This window comes from Globicephala melas, chromosome 3 (assembly GCF_963455315.2).
Source record: "Globicephala melas chromosome 3, mGloMel1.2, whole genome shotgun sequence".
NCBI lineage: Eukaryota > Metazoa > Chordata > Mammalia > Artiodactyla > Delphinidae > Globicephala > Globicephala melas.
The window spans coordinates 126,573,605-126,591,879 of NC_083316.1; the positions used below are offsets into that span (position 1 = coordinate 126,573,605).

Sequence of the window (18,275 nt, forward strand, 5' to 3'; positions counted from 1 at the left end):
ACACTATGACTAAGTGAAATGTATTCCAAGTGTTCAAAGCTGGCTCAAAATAGAAAATTAACCAACAAGATACAAAGAAAAAGTAAATTATTATACCAATTGACACAGAACAGGCATTTGACAAAAATCCAATACTCATGAATGATAAAAAAAAATTCTCAGCAAAATAGTAATGGAGAGGAATTTCCCTAACTTAATGAAGAGCATATACCAAACAAACAAAAATCAAAAAAATACAACCCACAGAAAATATAATACTTAATGATGAAAGATTGAATGATTCCCCTTTTAGATCAGGAACAAGACAATGATGTTTGCTCTCACCATTCTCCTTCAACATAATACTGGAAATTCTACCCACCAAAATAACACAAGAAAGAAAAATTAGAAGCATACAGATCAGAAAGGAAAGAAATAAAACGGTCCCTATATGCAAATGACATGAATGATTGTCTATGTAGGAAATCCAAAGGAATTTATCAATATTATGCCTAAAACTAAGTGAGTTCAGCAAAGTAAGAGGATACAAGATCAACACAAAAATCAATCACATTTCTCTATACTAATAAAAACATGCAAACACAAATAAAAACAGTACCATTTTTAATCACTCCAAAGAAATTGAAACACTTAGGCTTACGCTTATCAAAACATGTAGGATTTTAGGAAGAAAATCACAAAATGTCATTAAAAGAAATCAAATAAATAGAGATATACCATGGTCCCTGATATGAAGACTATAAACAATAAAGATGTTAATGATCCCCAATTGATCTATAGGCTTAAAGCAATTTCTCTTAAAAATGACAGCAAGTTTTGTTTTGATTTTTGTAGACTTAGACAAAATTATTTTAAAATTTATATGGTGTTCCTTAAAAAAACTAAAAGCAGAGTTCCCATATGATCCAGCAATCCCACTCCTGGGCATATATCCAGAAAAGATGAAAACTCTAATTTGAAAAGATACATGCACCCCAATGCTCATAGCAGCACTATTTACAGTAGCCAACACATGGAAACAACCTAACTGTCCATCAACAGATGAATGGATAAAGTAGAAGTGACATATATACAATGGAGTATTACTCAGCCATAAAAAATAATGAAATAATGCCATTTGCAGCAACAAGGATGGATCTAGAGATTATCATACTAAGTGAAGTAAGTCAGAAAGAGAAATACAAATATCATAAGATATGACTTATATGTGGAATCTAAAAAAAGATACAAATGAACTTATTTACAAAACAGAAATAGACTTACAGACATAGAAGGCAAACTTATGGTCATCAAGGGGAAAGGTAGGGAGGAATGTATTAGGAGTTTAGGATTAACAGATAGACACTACTATATATAAAACAGATAAACAACAAAGACCTATTGTATGGCACAGGGAACTAGACTCAATATCTTGTAGTACCCTATAATGGAAAAGAATCTGAAAAAGAATACATATATATATATATATATATATATAAATGAATCATCTTGCTATACAACTGAAACCAACACAACACTGTATATCAACTATACTTCAATAAAAAGTTGCTTGTTGGGCTTCCCTGGTGGCGCAGTGGTTGAGAGTCCGCCTGTCGATGCAGGGGACACGGGTTCATGCCTCGGTCCGGGAGGATCCCATATACCGCGGAGCGGCTAGGCCCGTGAGCCATGGCCGCTGAGCCTGCGCATCTGGAGCCTGTGCTCTGCAACGGGAGAGGCCACAACAGTGAGAGGCCCGCATACCGCATAAAAAAAAAAAAGTTGCTTGTTTTGAAAAAAAAACTTACATGGAAAGAAACAGGCCCTAGAATAGCTAAAACAATCTTGACAATGAAGAAAAAAGTGGAAGGAATTACTCCCACAACTTCTATTAAACATTGTACTGGAGTTTCTAGTCAGTGCAATAAGGCAAAAAAGAAATTAAAACCGTCTGGTTGGGAAAGGAAAGGGTAAAACCACATTCACCTGTAGATAACATGATCTTCTATGCAGAAAACCCAATGTATTCTACCAAAAAATGGTACTAGAACTAATTAGTAAGCTCAGGAAGGTTGAAGTATACCAGATCAATATACAATAATTAGTTGTACTTCCATATACAATCAATAAATAACCAGAAATTAAAATTTAAAACATCTACAGTAGAATTTTTAAGTATGAAAGGTTTGGGGGCAAATCTGACAAAAGATGTGAAACACCTGTACACTGAAAACTATAAAACAATGCTAACAGAAATGAAAGACTTAAAGGAGCTACATCACATTCATGTGTCAGCTCATTATTTTTATAATGTCTAATTCTGCAAATTGACTTATAAGTTCAGTGCAATCTATTCAAAACAGCAGCAAGCTTTAGAGGAGAAACTGACAAGGAAAGAAATAAAACTGTCACTGTATGAGAAGGACAGTTTTATATTCACACGGAAAGGAAAAGGACCAAGAATCGCCAAAACAACTTAGCCAAAAAAAAAAAAAAAAAATTAACTTTGAGGCTTAACACTACCTGATCTCAAGGCTTATTATACACACACTGCAATAATCAAGAGTGTGGTATTGGTGTAAAGATAGAAAAATGTATAAATGAAACAGAATAGATAGTTCAGAAATAGATCCAACTGATACAATAACAAAGGCAATTCTGTGGGGGAAAGAATCACCTTTTCAACAAATAGTGCTGGAATAATTGGATATCCATAATTTAAATTGAAACCTTAATCCATTCTTCATACTACATACAAAAAAATTAACTCAAAATGGCTCATAGCCCTAAATATAAAATCTAAAACTCCTAGAATAAAATGTAGGAGAAATCCTTTGTGACCTAGGATGAGGCAAAGATTTCTTAGTTGATACCAAAAGCACGAATCATAAAATAATAAATGATAAATTGGACCTCTGGTATTCAAAAGACACAATTTAAGAGAATAAAAAGAGAAGCCACAGACTAGGAGAAATTGTTTCCAAGTCATATATCTAATAAAGAACCATCAGCCAGAATATATGAAGACCTCTAACAACGAAATTATTTAAAATTGACCAAAAGATTTAAACAGACACTTCACTAAAGATATACTGATGGCAAATAAGAATAGGAAAAGATGCCCAACATCATTAGTCATCAGGGAAATGCTATGGTATCATAATGAGATGCCATTAATCACTTACTAAAATGACTATAATTTTAAAAACTAATATTACCAAATACTGGCAAGGATGTAGAGAAATGAACTTTTACACACAGCTAGTGGGAATGTAAAATGGTGCAATCCCTTTGGAAAACAGGCAATTCCTCAGGTTAAGTATTCACTGACTATATGATCCAGCCATGCCACTCCTAATGTTTATCCAAGAGAATTAAGTATTAGGCATGAGCACAATACAATATACAACATCCAGTACATGTGCATGCAAACATTTGTACAGGAATGTTCATAGCAGCTTTATTTGTAAAAGCCAAAAACTAAAATTAACTCAAATGTCCATCATAGGCATCCAAACGATAGAATACTAATCAGCAACAGAAAGGAATGAACTCTTGGTACACATAGAAAATCGTATTAAATTCAAAATAAGTATGCTGAGTGAAAGAAATCAGTAAAAACAAGAGTGCATACGTTATGATTCTACTTATATCAAATTCTAGAAAATGCAAATGAATATATACTGGCAGAAAACAGGTCAGTCGTTGTCTGGGGATGAGGCAGAGAGCCAGTTGGGGAAGAGGAATTAATTTCCAAGCGATAAGAAGAAACTTTGGGGGATGATGGACATTTTCATTCTCTTGACTGTGGTGACAGTTTCACTGGTGTATACATAAACCAATGTTATCAAATATGTGCGATTTTTTGTCTATTAAACCTCAATAAACCTGCTTTTAAAAAACCCTACAGCATGCCTTAAAATGCCCTACATTATCTTCCTCAATTTTTTTGACATCATTCATTCCACTTCAGACATTCTTGTTCTTCTTCAACTCACTTTCACTTTAGGGCTTTTGAGAATGCTCCTCTTACTAGTATACAGATTTATCACTACTCTCACCAATTACCATAGCAAATAAGAAATATTTAGATTATCTCCCCAAAATGAAAATACCTTTTCCTTCTGGTCTTCCCTTCTCTTCTCATCTTTCTTACTCCCAACTTACTCACACCTTAAAAGCTTTCTGATGTATAAAATTTTGGGTAGGGCTTCCCTGGTGGCACAGTGGTTGAGAGTCCGACTGCCAATGCAGGGGACACAGGTTCGTGCCCCGGTCCGGGAAGATACCACATGCCGCAGAGCGGCTGGGCCCGTGAGCCATGGCCGCTGAGCCTGCGTGTCTGGAGCCTGTGCTCCGCAACGGGAGAGGCCACAACAGTGAGAGGCCCGTGTACCGCAAAAAAAAAAAAAAAAAAAAAAATTGGGGGGTAATTCCACTCAGGTTATTAAATGAGTAAAACTGTTCATTCACTCTATAATTTAGTTGTTCAGCAAATATTCAGTGAACATCTACTATGTGTCACGCACTCTTTTATAGCTTCAGCTATATCATTTTAATACAGCTAAATATTCCTGTTCCATTCATACTTAAATGCTACCAAAATGGATAGACAATAAACAAGATAAATTGCAATATGACAAAAGTACCATTTAAAAAGTGAAATAAAACAAGGAAAATTAGGAATGCTTAGGGGAGTGTTGTTGTATCACACATGGAGGTCTGCTACTCTTAGAGAATTCTGATCTAACCAGTCATCTAAGAACTCAGACTCATAATACAGTGTAATTCTACAGTGATAGAACACTGTATAATGATAATTAAGAGTGTACGCTCCCTAGCTCTACCAGAAGAAAGAGAATAATAAAGATTAGAGCAGAGATAAACAAAATAGACAACAAAAACCAACAGAGAAAATTAATGAAACCAAGAGTTGGTTCTTCAAAAAGATCAACAAAATTGGCAAACCTTTAACTAGACTTACTAAGAAAAAAGAGAAGAGATTCAAATAACTAAAATCAGAAATGAAAGAGGGGACATTACAACTGATTTTACAGAGCTAAAAAAGATTGTAAGAGAGTACTATGAACAACTGTACACCAACAAATTGAATAATCTAGATGAAACAAATTCCTAGAAACTCAAAACTTACCAGTACTAAATCATGAAGAAATAGAAAATCAATAGATTTAAAACCAGTAAGGAGATTGAATAAGTAATCAAAAACCTCACAATACATAACCCTGACTACAACTGTTGGGGGCACTTTCCTCCACAGTAGAGGTCAAGGAGACATGAAGGTCATATTTCACCCCATTAGAGATGAAGAGTCTGAAACGCAAAGAAAAACAAGATCTAGACAAGCAAGACAGTCTAGAAGATCGACACAGCATAGACTGATCTTTAGGAAGCTGAAAAAACAATATGAAGAAGTCATTGTACCCAAATCAGAGAACAAGAAAAAGAAAAAGGGGGAAAAGGAAAGCAGGATAAAGAGAAGGAAGAAGGAAAGAAGCAGAAACATCTAGAGAAGATAAATATGAACAAAAGTACTTCAGAACATATGATAAGATTTATCAGCCTTGTCTCCCAAGGCAATAGAAATAAAAGAATAAACAAATGCAACCTAATCAAACTTATAAGCTTTTGCACAGCAAAGGAAACCATAAACAAAATGGAAAGAGACAACCTACAGATGGGGAGAAAATACTTGCAAATGATGTGACTGACAAGGACTTAATTCCAAAATATATAAACAGCTCATACAACTCAATAACAAAAAAACAACCCAGTCAAAAAATGGGCAGAAGAGCTAAATAGACGTTTCTCCAAAGAAGACATACAGATGGCCAACAGACACATGAAAAGATGCTCAACATTCTAAGTATTAGAGAAATGCAAATCAAAATTACAATGAGGTACCACCTCACACCAATCAGAATGGCCGTGATTAAAAGGTCTACAAGTAATAAATGCTGGAGAGGGTGTGGAGAAAAGGGAACCCTCTTACACCATTGCTGATGTAAATTGGTGCAGCCACTATGGAAAACAGCATGGAGGTTCCTCAAAAAACTAAAAATAGAGTTGTCATATGATCCAGCAATCCCATTCCTGGGCATATACCTAGACAAAACTATAATTCGAAAAGATACATGCACCCCTGTGTTCATAGCAGCATTATTTACAATAGCCAAGACAGGCAACCTAAATGTCCACTGAGAGATGAATGAATAAAGAAGATGTGGTATATATATATATATATATATATATATATATATATATATATACACACACACACACACACACACACACACACAATGGAATACTACTCAGCCATAAAAAAAGAACGAAATAATGCCATTTGCAGCAACATGGATGCAACTAGAGATTATCATACTATGTAAAGTAAGTCAGAAAGAGAAAGACAGATACCATATGACATCACTTATATGTGGAATCTAAAATATGACACAAATGAACTTATCTATGAAACAGAAACAGACTTACAGACATAGAGAACAGACTTGTGGTTGCCAAGCGGGGGTGAAGGGGTGGGGAGGGATGGAGTGAGAGTTTGGGATTAGCAGATGCAAACTACTATATATAGAATGGATAAACAACAAGGTTCTACTGTATTGCACAGGGAACTATATTCAATATCCTGTAATAAAACATAATGGAAAAGAAAAAAAAATTTATCAGCCTTACAGACAAGAACTGACTTCAAGTTCAACCACTCCATCCTGTTCACTTTCTTTCTTTCTTTCTTTCTTTTTTTTTTTGTAACTTGTTAGCTTGTTTATGTCTCTCTGGGCATCATTCCCCACATGTGGGGCCCAGCTCTCTGGAACCTTCACTGGCCATCTTTTCCTCGTTTCTCCCCTGGGCACCAGAACCATAGGTAGATACAACCATGCGTCTCCCGCATCTGTAGACGCCTCCTGCCTCTTGTGCTATTTGGCCAAACTCTGAGGCTCCCCCGGCACCTTCATCTCCGGGTCTGTCCTGGTGGAGCCTTCCTCCCTAGGGTAGTAGTGCAGGGGATTGGGCCACAGTTCCTCGCCGATGATCTCAGCAATCCTGTTAGACCCTGGGCAGTTGTGGTCAGACAACCAGTTGAGGAAGTTAAGGCTGGTGGTGTCCTGCCTGCAGTTGGGGGCTCCTCATTCATAATCCCAGAACCACTGGACGGGAGTGGAACGAGACGCCCTATATCCAGCAATGCTAAGGTGATATTCCTTAATGATCATGTCATTCCAGCAGCAGGTGTTGTTCCGAAAGAAAAACATCAACCTGCAGTGGTGCCTGGGATGGCCCAGTTCCTGCACCTCCAAATTGATCATGCAGCTGAGCGTGTCTTCATCTTGGTCACTGATCATGGCCGATATCTGGGGTTGGTTCATAATGGCTCTGGCCCATAAGCCAGGAATGCCCTGGATGATGGCCCTTCTGCGATCCAACTGAGGATTCTGCCTCTGACTGATCTTGCACTTGCCCTGCTGGCTTGGGCATTCAGAGTGCTCAGCTCTAACTGCAGGGCCCCCAGTGCCTCCAGCAGGGGCCGGGCAGTCGTGGGTCCCAGTTCTGGCTCTTCCTGCCCCTGCTCCTGGGGCTTCTCCTCCCACTCCTCTGCCTGCATCTCCTCCTGCTCCTCCTCCACCACCACCTCCACCACTTGCAAGATGTCCTCCACCAGCAGCCCTAACTCCTCCCAGATCCCCACCACCTCTCCCTCCTCCAGGGCCACACCTTGCTGCATGACCTCCACCCTGAAGATGGTGGCCTCCTTGCCTGACCCACCAGCTAGTGTCCGTGCTGTACCCACCTCCCCCACCGCACCTGGGGACCCACAGGCCCCTGCTTCCTGAGCACCCCCTCCCACAACTAGGATGACCCAGGGTCCCTGGGCAGCACTGCCTTCCCCAGACCCCGCCTCACTCACCATGTGGCCCTGGTCCTGAGCTGGGGCAGCTGCGAAGGAGCGGGAGGTGGAAGCACAGCACGTGGCCTGCAGAGCAAGCAGGCCCAGCGACCAGACTCACCCTGCGCCACGGACCTCGGGGTGGGGGGTGAGGGCATCCTGTTCACTTTCTACCATGAACAGTTCACTCTACGATTCAAGTCATCTAAACAGGCCAAACAATCTTGTAGGTATAACTTCTGCGTATTCCAGAAGATTAAAAAAAGAAAATGAAAAAGAGGGAGAAAAGAGAGAAGAAAAAGGAGAAAACAAGCACACCCTAAATCAATCAGAGAGCAACAGTGACCAAGACAGAAAAGAAGATCTACAGGAGTTTCATTTTGGACACAAGATAGAGACGAAAATGAAAAAGAACAACAATCAGATACAGATGGGAGATCCAATAAGAAAGAAACTTAGGTGGATTCCATTTCTAGATGTGAAACAAGTTCTATGTCATCTAGTGATTGGTATTAATTCCTTGCTGGGTTGCTCTGGATCATACAGTTACTTTAAAAAAAGAAAGACTTACAGTAGCAGGCTAGAAAAGGATGACTTACCTGACTTTAAAAAGCTTTATGAACAAATTCGAACTGAAAATGAAAAGCTGAAAGCATAGCTACATGATACATATATGAAACTGACAGATCTTAAACTGCAATTAGAAAAGGCCACCAGAGACAAGAAAGATTTGCAGATAGGTCACTATTGGAAGTTGGGAAAAAAGGGGACAGAGAGCTCTAAAAAGAATATCTCAAGTGAAAGAAGAGCTCAAAATGTTAACAGATCTAAAAGCAGACAACCAGAGGCTAAAGGATGAAAATGGGGACTTGAGCAGAGTCACAAGCAAACTTTCCAAATTAAATAAAAAGCAGCAAGTAATGGAATTGTACATATTTGTAATCCCATGGACCATAACTGAAAGTCACTGGAAACTGGGAAGGATCCTTGGAGGCTATCATTTTTGGATATGCTGCCAATTGCCTACTTATCTAGGATTTCTGTTTCATTTTGTTTTTCTTTTTTTTTTCCTTGTATCGAGGTCATTGTTTCATGTTAATGCAGCTGCTGAGAAGTGGGGTTTTTCATTTAGTTATTTTAAATAACTGAGAAAACTTGTGTACAACTCCAGCATATAAAGAAAGTGTTCAAGGCCAGATATGCCTCAGATATTTAACCAGCAAGCCTTAGTTGTACGTAAATACTTTTGTGTCAACAAAAACTTTCGGCTCTCACAGAAGACAGTTATTCAGCATTTTTTGATCTGCCAGTTTTCAGTTTTTCAATATTTAGGTTTTTTTGCTTTACATCTAAGTTTGGGTTTGTATTTTTTCTTTATAACTCTTCATGTGGCAGACATTTCTATGTTTTCATACCTTTATCATTTACAGAAAAGAACATGTGCTCTTCTGAGATTGTTGTTAGGTGCAGGCTAATGCTGTGTTGTCCCCCAGCTGGAACTGAGTTGCTTGGAGGAACATTTTTTTCTCATTGTTTGTGCAATATGCATTTATTTCTTATATGAATGCTTTAAAGTCAATTGAGAAAGTCCTACTTTCTGCCTTCACTGGTAGGATGTTGTTTCTGTTGTTTATTATTGTAGAATAAGAGATTAGACCCTGTAATCTTCACATTCATTTTGCAGGTACTGAGTGATACTGTATATATAAGTGTGTGTTGCTTGATATTTAGAAAACCCCGTGGCACACTTGACTATTTTCTTATTTCAAAAATCTGTTAACACAAGTAGGCTATTCCATAATAGTGTTAAAAACAAAATTTCCTAACAATGTGATATAAAGACTTTAAAAAGTACCCTATCTTTACAAAACTTTTCTACTGTAAAGTGCTTTTATTTTCAGTTTTCATTTGATAGTTTTCAACCACAATTTAAGTTGCATAGATAAATGCTTCACATTTCAAATACCTATATTTATCTGAGTGTTGTCTAAAATTGTTGTGCTAGCCAAAGTAATGCTATGAAGTCATTTCCAGATTTAACCCATGAGTTAATGTTAAATGCATTGTTATTGCCATGGGAAGAGGCACTGACTTTGATACTACCAGCATGTCCAGACTATACATGTACCAGTGACCTTTAAAAAAAAAAAAACCAAGTACATAATGAATATGGCTTTTATTTGGACAAATAGCTTTATATTTTAATTAAACCATGCAAAAACTATTACATCTTTCTAGCATGTAACTGTCTCCTTATCCACTGAACATTTCAGACTTTTGAATAAATTGTACATTGGAAAGCTTATGGTCACGAATTGCATTACTGATTGTAGTGTATATTACACAAAATGTGAATTTGTCCCTCCTCATTTTAGAAGGTCACTGTGTTCTACTGCCTATCTGAGATTATTTTGGGGTTGGGAAAGAGTGTTTTCCCAGAAGGATTGTAAGTCTTCTCTCTCGATGGGTTTTATGAAGACGTGAGGTTATGTTCTTACCACCAAGCTCAGGATTCTAGATATTTAAAGGTACAAGGATAGTTATGGGAATTTTATTTTGATTTGAATTGTATGAATAGAACATCTGAATATAGAGAATTTCCATGATCTTATGAGGGCATAAAATACATAGATAATTGAACAGTTTGAGTGACTGCACAACATTTACGTATGAAAACAGGAATAAAATTAAGAAAACAATTTCATTTATAGTAGCAAGAAAAAGAATAAAATACACGGGACTAAAGTTAATCAAGGAGACAAAAGACTTGTACATGGAAAACTACAAAACATTGCTGAAAGAAATTAGAGAAACACACAAACGGAAAGAAATCTCATATTCATGGACTGGAAGATTTAATACTGTTAAGATGTAAATATCCAAAGTGGTCTACAGAGTCAACATAATTTCCATCAAAGCTCCAATAATGCTTTTTGCCGAAATAGAAAAATCCATCCTAAAATTTATATGTAACCTCAGGAAACCCTGTATAACCAAAACAATCTTCAAAAGAAAAACAATGTTGTAAGTCTAACACATCCTGATTTCAAAACTTATTACAAAGCTACTGTAATCAAAAGAGTGTGGTATTGGCATAAGAAAAGACATATAAACCAACGTAATAGAACAGAGAAGCCAGAAATAAACCCTTGCATATATGGTCAAATGATCTCAACAAAGATGCCAAGACCATTAAAAGGGGAAAGAACAGTCTTTTTCAATAAATAGCATTGGGAAAACTGGATAGCCACATGCAAAAGGCTAAATTTGTACCCTTATCTAACACCATATATAAAATTACCTCAAACTGGATCAAGGTCCTAAACAAGAGCCACCTGTCAAAGCTGCCTTTCAGAAATGAAGGGGAGATACTTTCCCAGACAGCAAAAACTGAGGAGGTTCATCACCACTATACCAGCTTTACAAGAAATGCCAAAAGGAATTCTTTAAGCTGAAATGAAAGGATACTAGCTAGTAACATGAAAATATAAAACACAATTGTAAAGGTAAGTACATAGTCAAATTCGGAATATTCTAATACTATCATACAATGGTGTATTAACCACTTAACTCCAGTAGAAAGGTTCAAAAAGATAAAAGTATTAAAAATAACTGTAGCCAAAATAATTTGTTAATGGATATACAAATAAAAAGACATAAACTGTTACATTAAAAACATAAAATGAGGGGAAGTAAAGGGTAGTTTTGTATGTAATCAGGTTATCATCAGCTTACAATAGAATAAGATATTTTATGTGAGCCTCATGATAATCACAGCAAAAACCTATAGTAGATACACAAAAGATAAAGAGAGGGGAATCAAAGAACACCTCTAAGGAAAATCATCAATTAACAAAGGAAGACAGCAAGAGAGGAAAAAAAGAAAAATAGAAATACAAGACAGTCAGGAAACAATAAGATGGCATCAATAAATCTTTGCTGATCAACAATTACTTTAAATTGATTAAATTATCCAGTCAAAAGGCATACAGTGGCTGAATAGATTAAAAAAACAACAACAAAACAAGACCCAATTATATGCTGCCTACAAGAGACTCACTTCAGCTTTAGGAACATGTATAGGTTCAAAGTTACAGAATGGGAAAAGATATTCCAAGCAAATGGAAACCAAAAGAGATCAAGCATAGCTATACTTATATTAGACAAAATATACTATAAGTTAAAAACTGAAACAGAGACAAAAAAGTTCATTATATAATGATAAAAGGGTCAATTAATCAAGATAATACAACATTATAAATATATATACACCCAACATCGGACTACCTAAATATTAGGCAAATACTAACAGGTCTGAAGAGAGAAATAAAACTACAGTAATAGTAGAGGACTTCAATACCCCACTTTCAACAATGGATAGATCATCCAGACAGAAAATCAACAAAGGAACTTGAACTACATTTTAAATCAAATGGACACATACACAACATTTCATTCAACAGCAAAGGAATATACATTCTTCCCAATGGCACACAGGACATCCTCCAGGATAAATCATAAGATAGATCACAAAACAAGTCATAGCATATTTATGAAGAGTGAAACCATATCAAGTGTCTTTTCTGACCACAGTGGTATGAAACAAGAAATCAATAACAGAAGCAAAACTGAAAAGCTCACAAATATGTGCCCACTCTTGACACTTCTATTGAACATAGTACTAGAAGTACTAGCCAGAGCAATTGTCAAAAAAAAAAAGAAAACAGCCATCCAAATTGAAAAGTAAAAAGTAAAAGTGTCTCTGTTTGCAGATGACATGACCTTATATACAGGCATACCTCAGAGATATTGAGGGTAAAGTTCCAGGCCACTGCAATAAAGTGAAGAGCGCAATAAAGTGAGTCGCACAAATGTTTTGGTTTCCTAGTACATATAAAAGCTATGCTCAAAATAGAGTCATGTACCAAAATGTTATTTGCAGCTCTATTTAAAATAGCCAGGAGATGGAAACAACCTAAGTGTCCATCATCGGATGAATGGATAAAGAAGATGTGGCACATATATACAATGGAATATTACTCAGCCATAAAAAGAAACGAAATTGAGCTATTTGTAATGAGGTGGATGGACCGAGAGTCTGTCATACAGAGTGAAATAAGTCAGAAAAAGAAAGACAAATACCGTATGCTAACACATATATATGGAATTTAAGAAAAAAAATGTCATGAAGAACCTAGGGGTAAGATGGGAATAAAGACACAGACCTACTAGAGAATGGACTTGAGGATATGGGGAGGGGGAAGGGTAAGCTGTGACAAAGCGAGAGAGTGGCATGGACATATATACACCACCAAACGTAAAATAGATAGCTAGTGGGAAGCAGCCGCATAGCACAGGGAGATCAGCTTGGTGCTTTGTGACCACCTAGAGGGGTGGGATAGGGAGGGCAGGAGGGAGCGAGACGCAAGAGGGAAGAGATATGGGAACATATGTATATGTATAACTGATTCACTTTATTATAAAGCAGAAACTAGCACACCATTGTAAAGCAATTATACTCCAATAAAGATGTAAAATATATATATATACTGTAGTCTATTAAGTATGTAATAGCATTATATCTAAAATCATGTAATACTTTAATTTAAAAATAACTTATTGCTAAATAATGCTAACCACCATCTGAGCTTTCAGCGAGTCTTACTTTTTGTTGATGGAGAGTCTTGCCTCAATGTTGATGGCTGCTGACTGATCAGTGGCGGCTGCTGGAGGTCGGGGTGACTGTGGCAATTTCTTAAAATAAGACAACAGTGAAGTTTGCCACATTAATTGACTCTTCCTTCACGTATGATTTCTCTGTAGCATGCAATGTTTGATAGCATTTTACCCACAGAACTTTCAAAGTTGCAGTTAATCCTCTCAAACCCTGCCGCTACTTTATCAACTAAGTTTAAGTAATATTCTAAATCCTTTGTTGTTATTTCAACAATCTTCACAACATCTTCACCAGAAGTAGATTCCATCTCAAGAAACCACTTTTTTTGCTCATTCATAAGAAGCAACTCCTCATCCGTTACAGTTTTATCATGAGATTGTAGCGCCTCAGTCACATCTTCAGGCTCCACTTCTAATTCTGCAAGAATTACCAAAATGTGACACAGAGACAAAAAGTGAGCAAATACTGTTGAAAAAATGGCACCAATAGATTTGCTCAACACAGGCTTGCCACAAACCTTTGGTTTGTAAAAAACACAACATCTGCAAAACATAATAAAGTGAAGCATGATAAAGCAAAGTATGCTTGTACAGAAAACTAGAGACTTTACCAAAAAACTTGTTAAAATAATAAATTCAGAAAAGCTGAAGGATACAAAATCAATATGCAAAAATCAGTTATTCATCTATATACAAACAATGAACTATTGGAAAGAGAAAGTAAGAAAACAATCCCAGGGAATTCCCTGGCAGTCCAGTGGTTAGAACTTAGTGCTTTCACTGCTGAGGGCCTGGGTTCGATCCCTGGTCAGGGAACTAAGATCCTGCAAACCACACAGCATGGCCAAAAAAAGAAATCCCATTTACAACAGCATCAAAAACAATAAAATACTTAGGTATAAACTCAAACTGTAAACTGAAAACTATACGATACCAATTTAAAAAACTGAAGAGGACACAAATAAATGAAAAGATAATCTGTGTTCATAGCTTGGAAGATTTAATATTGTTAAAATGTCTATAGTAGCGAAACAATCTGTAGTTTCAATGCACCCACTATTAAAATTCCATTGGCATTTTTCACAGACATAGAAAAAACAATCCTAGAATTCATCAGGAACCACAAAGACACTGAATAGCCAAAGCAATACTGAAAAAGAAGAACAAAGCTGGAGGCAACACATTTCCTGATGTCAAATTATATTACAAATCTATAGTAATCAACAGAATGGTACTGCCATAAAAACAGACACATAAACTAGCAGAACAGAATAGAGAGCACAGACATAAACCCATACACATATAGTCAGCTAATCTTCATCAAGAACACACAATGGAGAAGGGATAATCTCTTCATTAAATGGTGCTGGGAAAACTGGGTATCCACATTCAAAAGAATGAAACTGGACCCCTACCTTACACTACTCACAAAAGTTATCTCAAAATGGATTAAAGACTAAATTTACCTGAAACCATATAACTCCTAGAAGAAAACAGGGGAAAAGCTCCTTGACATTGGTCTTGGCAATGATTTTTTTTGGATATGACACTGAGAGCAGAGGAAATAAAAACAAAATAAACAAGTGGAACTACATCAAACTAAAAAGCTTCTGACTACAAGTAACTCAATTTCGTTTCTTTTTATGGCTGAGTAATATTCCATTGTATATGTCATACAGAGTAAGTCAGAAAGAGAAAAACTAATACCGTATGCTAATGCATATATATGGAATCTAAAATAAAAATGAACCTAATGGCAGGGCAGGAATAAAGACGCAGACATAGAGAATGGACTTGAGGACATGGGTGGCAGGGGAGGGGAAGCTGGGGTTAAGTGAGAGTAGCACTGACATATATACACTACCAAATGTAAAATAGATAGCTAGTGGGAAGCAGCAGCATAGCACAGGGATCAGTTCGGTGCTCTGTGATGACCTAGAGGGGTAGGATAGGGAGGGTGGGAGGGAGGCTCAAGAGGGAGGGGATATGGGCATATATGTATGCATGTGGTTGATTCACTTTGTTGTACAACAGAAACTAACACAGCATTGTGAAGCAGTTATACTCCAATAAAGATGTATAAAAAATTTTAAAAATAAAAATAATTATAAATCTAAATTAATTAATTAAAAGGCTTCTGAAAAGGAAATAATCAACAAAATGAAAAGACAACCTATGGAAGGGGGGGAAATACTTGCAAATCATTGATCTGGTAAGAGGTTAATATCCAAAATATATAAGGAACTCATACAACTCAATAGCAAAGAAACAATCTGATTATAAAATGGGCAGAGAAATTGAATAGGCATTTTTCCAAAGAAGACATCCAAATGATCAACAGGTATATGAAAATGTGCTCAACATCACTAATCATCAGAAAAGAGCAAATCAAAACCATTCTAACCTCATACCTGTTAGAATGGCTATTATCAAAAAGACAGATAACATGTTGGCAACGATGCAGAGAAAGGGGAACCCTATACACTACTGGTATGAATGTAAATCAGCACAGCTATTATGGAAAACATATGGAGGTTTCTAAAAAAGTCCTGCTTGTGGGCATATATATCAAAAGGAAGTGAAATCACTACTTGAAGAGATACCTACACCCCCATGTTCACTGCAGCATTAATCACAATAGTCATTTTTATAACTACATGACAGGACTTCCCTGGTGGCACAGTGGTGAATCTGCCTGCCAATGCAGGGGACACGGGTTCAAGCCCTGGTCCAGGAAGATCCCACATGCCGCGGAGCAACTAAGCCCATGCGCCACAACTACTGAGCCTGCGCTCTAGAGCCCACAAGCCATGAGTACTGAGCCCGTGTGCCTAGAGCCTGTGCTCCACAAGAGAAGCCACCGCAACAACAAAAGCCACTGCAACAAGGAAGCCCCTGCACCACAACAAAGAGTAGCCCCTGCTCACCGCAACTACAGAAAGCCCGTGCACAGCCACCAAGACCCAATGCAGCCAAAAATAAATATATAAATTTATTTTTAAAAACTACATATGACTATATATATATATACATATATATACACATATATAAAATTCAGCTATAAAAAATGAAGGAATTCCTGTACAGCACGGTGGCTATAGTTAACAATACTGCATCATATGTCTGCAAGTTGCTAACAGAGTAAATCTTGAAAGTTCTTAGCACAGGAAAAAAACCTGTAGCTATATGAAGTGATGGATGTTAGCTAAATTTACAGTGGCAATCATTTCACAATATATGCATATCATTATGCTGTATACCTTAAACTTATACAATGTTTGTTATATGTCAGTTATATCTCAATAAAACTGGGGAAAAAAAGGAAATCCTGCCGTTTGTGACAACATGGATGGACCCTGAGGGCATTATGGTAAGTAAAGTCAGATAGAGAAATATAAATACTCAATGACCCCATATATATAAAATATGGAAATGCTAAACTCATAGAAATTGAGAGTAGTTTGGTGGCTGCCAGGGTCTGAGGGCCAGGGAAGATGAGATACTGGTCAAATGGTACACACTTCCAGTTATATAATAAATAAGTTCTGGGGATATAATGTATAGTATGGTGACTACAGCTAACAATACTGTATCATATACTTGAAAGTTGCTGAGGGTAAATCTTAAATGATCTCACCACAAAAATAAAATAACTATGTGAGGTGATGAAGGTGTTGACTAACCATATTGTGGTAAATGTCACATTATAAATATATATTGCATGTATCAAATTATCACTTTGTACACCTTAAACTTACATAATGCTATGTCAACTATATCTCAATAACTCTAGGGAGAAAAACAAATTTAGGATTATAAGGTTTTTACTTAACATCTTTGGTATGTAATTTTTTATCATACACCTGAAATCTTTGGTTCCTAAAGACATTCATAACTACAGTAGTTCTCCCTTGACCACAGGGGATGTTTCAAGACCTGCAGTGGATGCCTGAAATTGAGCTCTGTTTTTTCCTATACATACATCCTATGATAAAGTTTAATTTACAAATTAGGCACAATAAGAGACAATAAATAAAAATTAAACAATTATAACAATATACTGTAATAAAAGTTATCTGAATGTGGTCTCTCTCTCAAAATATCTTCTTGTACAAATTTAATGTCTTTTCCATCTTAACTTAAGCACTTATCATGCACTGTGGCCATAACTTTTGAAGTCTGAGGTGTGACAGCAAAACCAGCATAAATTATTTTTCCATCTTCATAATTTCACAGATTTGTTCTTACCATAGGTCTTAGCAATCTCAGCATACAATTTTTTTCTTTCCTTACTAAGTCAAAAACTTTTACCTTTTCACTTTAAGAAAATATTTCACAGCCTCTCTTTGGCATATCTTAATTGCCAGCATCACTACTATTGTGCTTCAGGGCCATTACTAAGTAAAATAAGCGTTACTTGAACACAAGCACTGTGATACCATGACAGTTGATCTGATAAACGAAATTACTACTAAGTGACTTCACAGACAGGATACACTGGACAAAGGGATGATTTATGTCCCAGGGAGTGGGAAAGTAAAAGACTTCTTCACACTACTCAGTATGATGTGCAATTTATGAAGTATTTACAGAATTTTGCATTTAATATTTTTAGATGGAGGTTGACAACAGGTAACTGAAAACACAGAAAGCGAAACCGCAGATAGATAAGGGGGGACTACTGTATTTGATCCATTCC

The 18,275-nt window shown here is 36.6% G+C and overlaps 2 pseudogenes; one reads left to right on the forward strand and one right to left on the reverse strand.

Annotated features, from left to right (window-relative positions):
* Window positions 1-6,932: 6,932 nt before the first annotated feature.
* Window positions 6,933-7,924, reverse strand: LOC115840776 (testis-specific Y-encoded protein 1 pseudogene; annotated as a pseudogene).
* Window positions 7,925-8,051: 127 nt separating this feature from the next.
* On the forward strand, window positions 8,052-9,591 carry LOC115840743 (protein phosphatase 1 regulatory subunit 12A pseudogene; annotated as a pseudogene).
* Window positions 9,592-18,275: the final 8,684 nt, after the last annotated feature.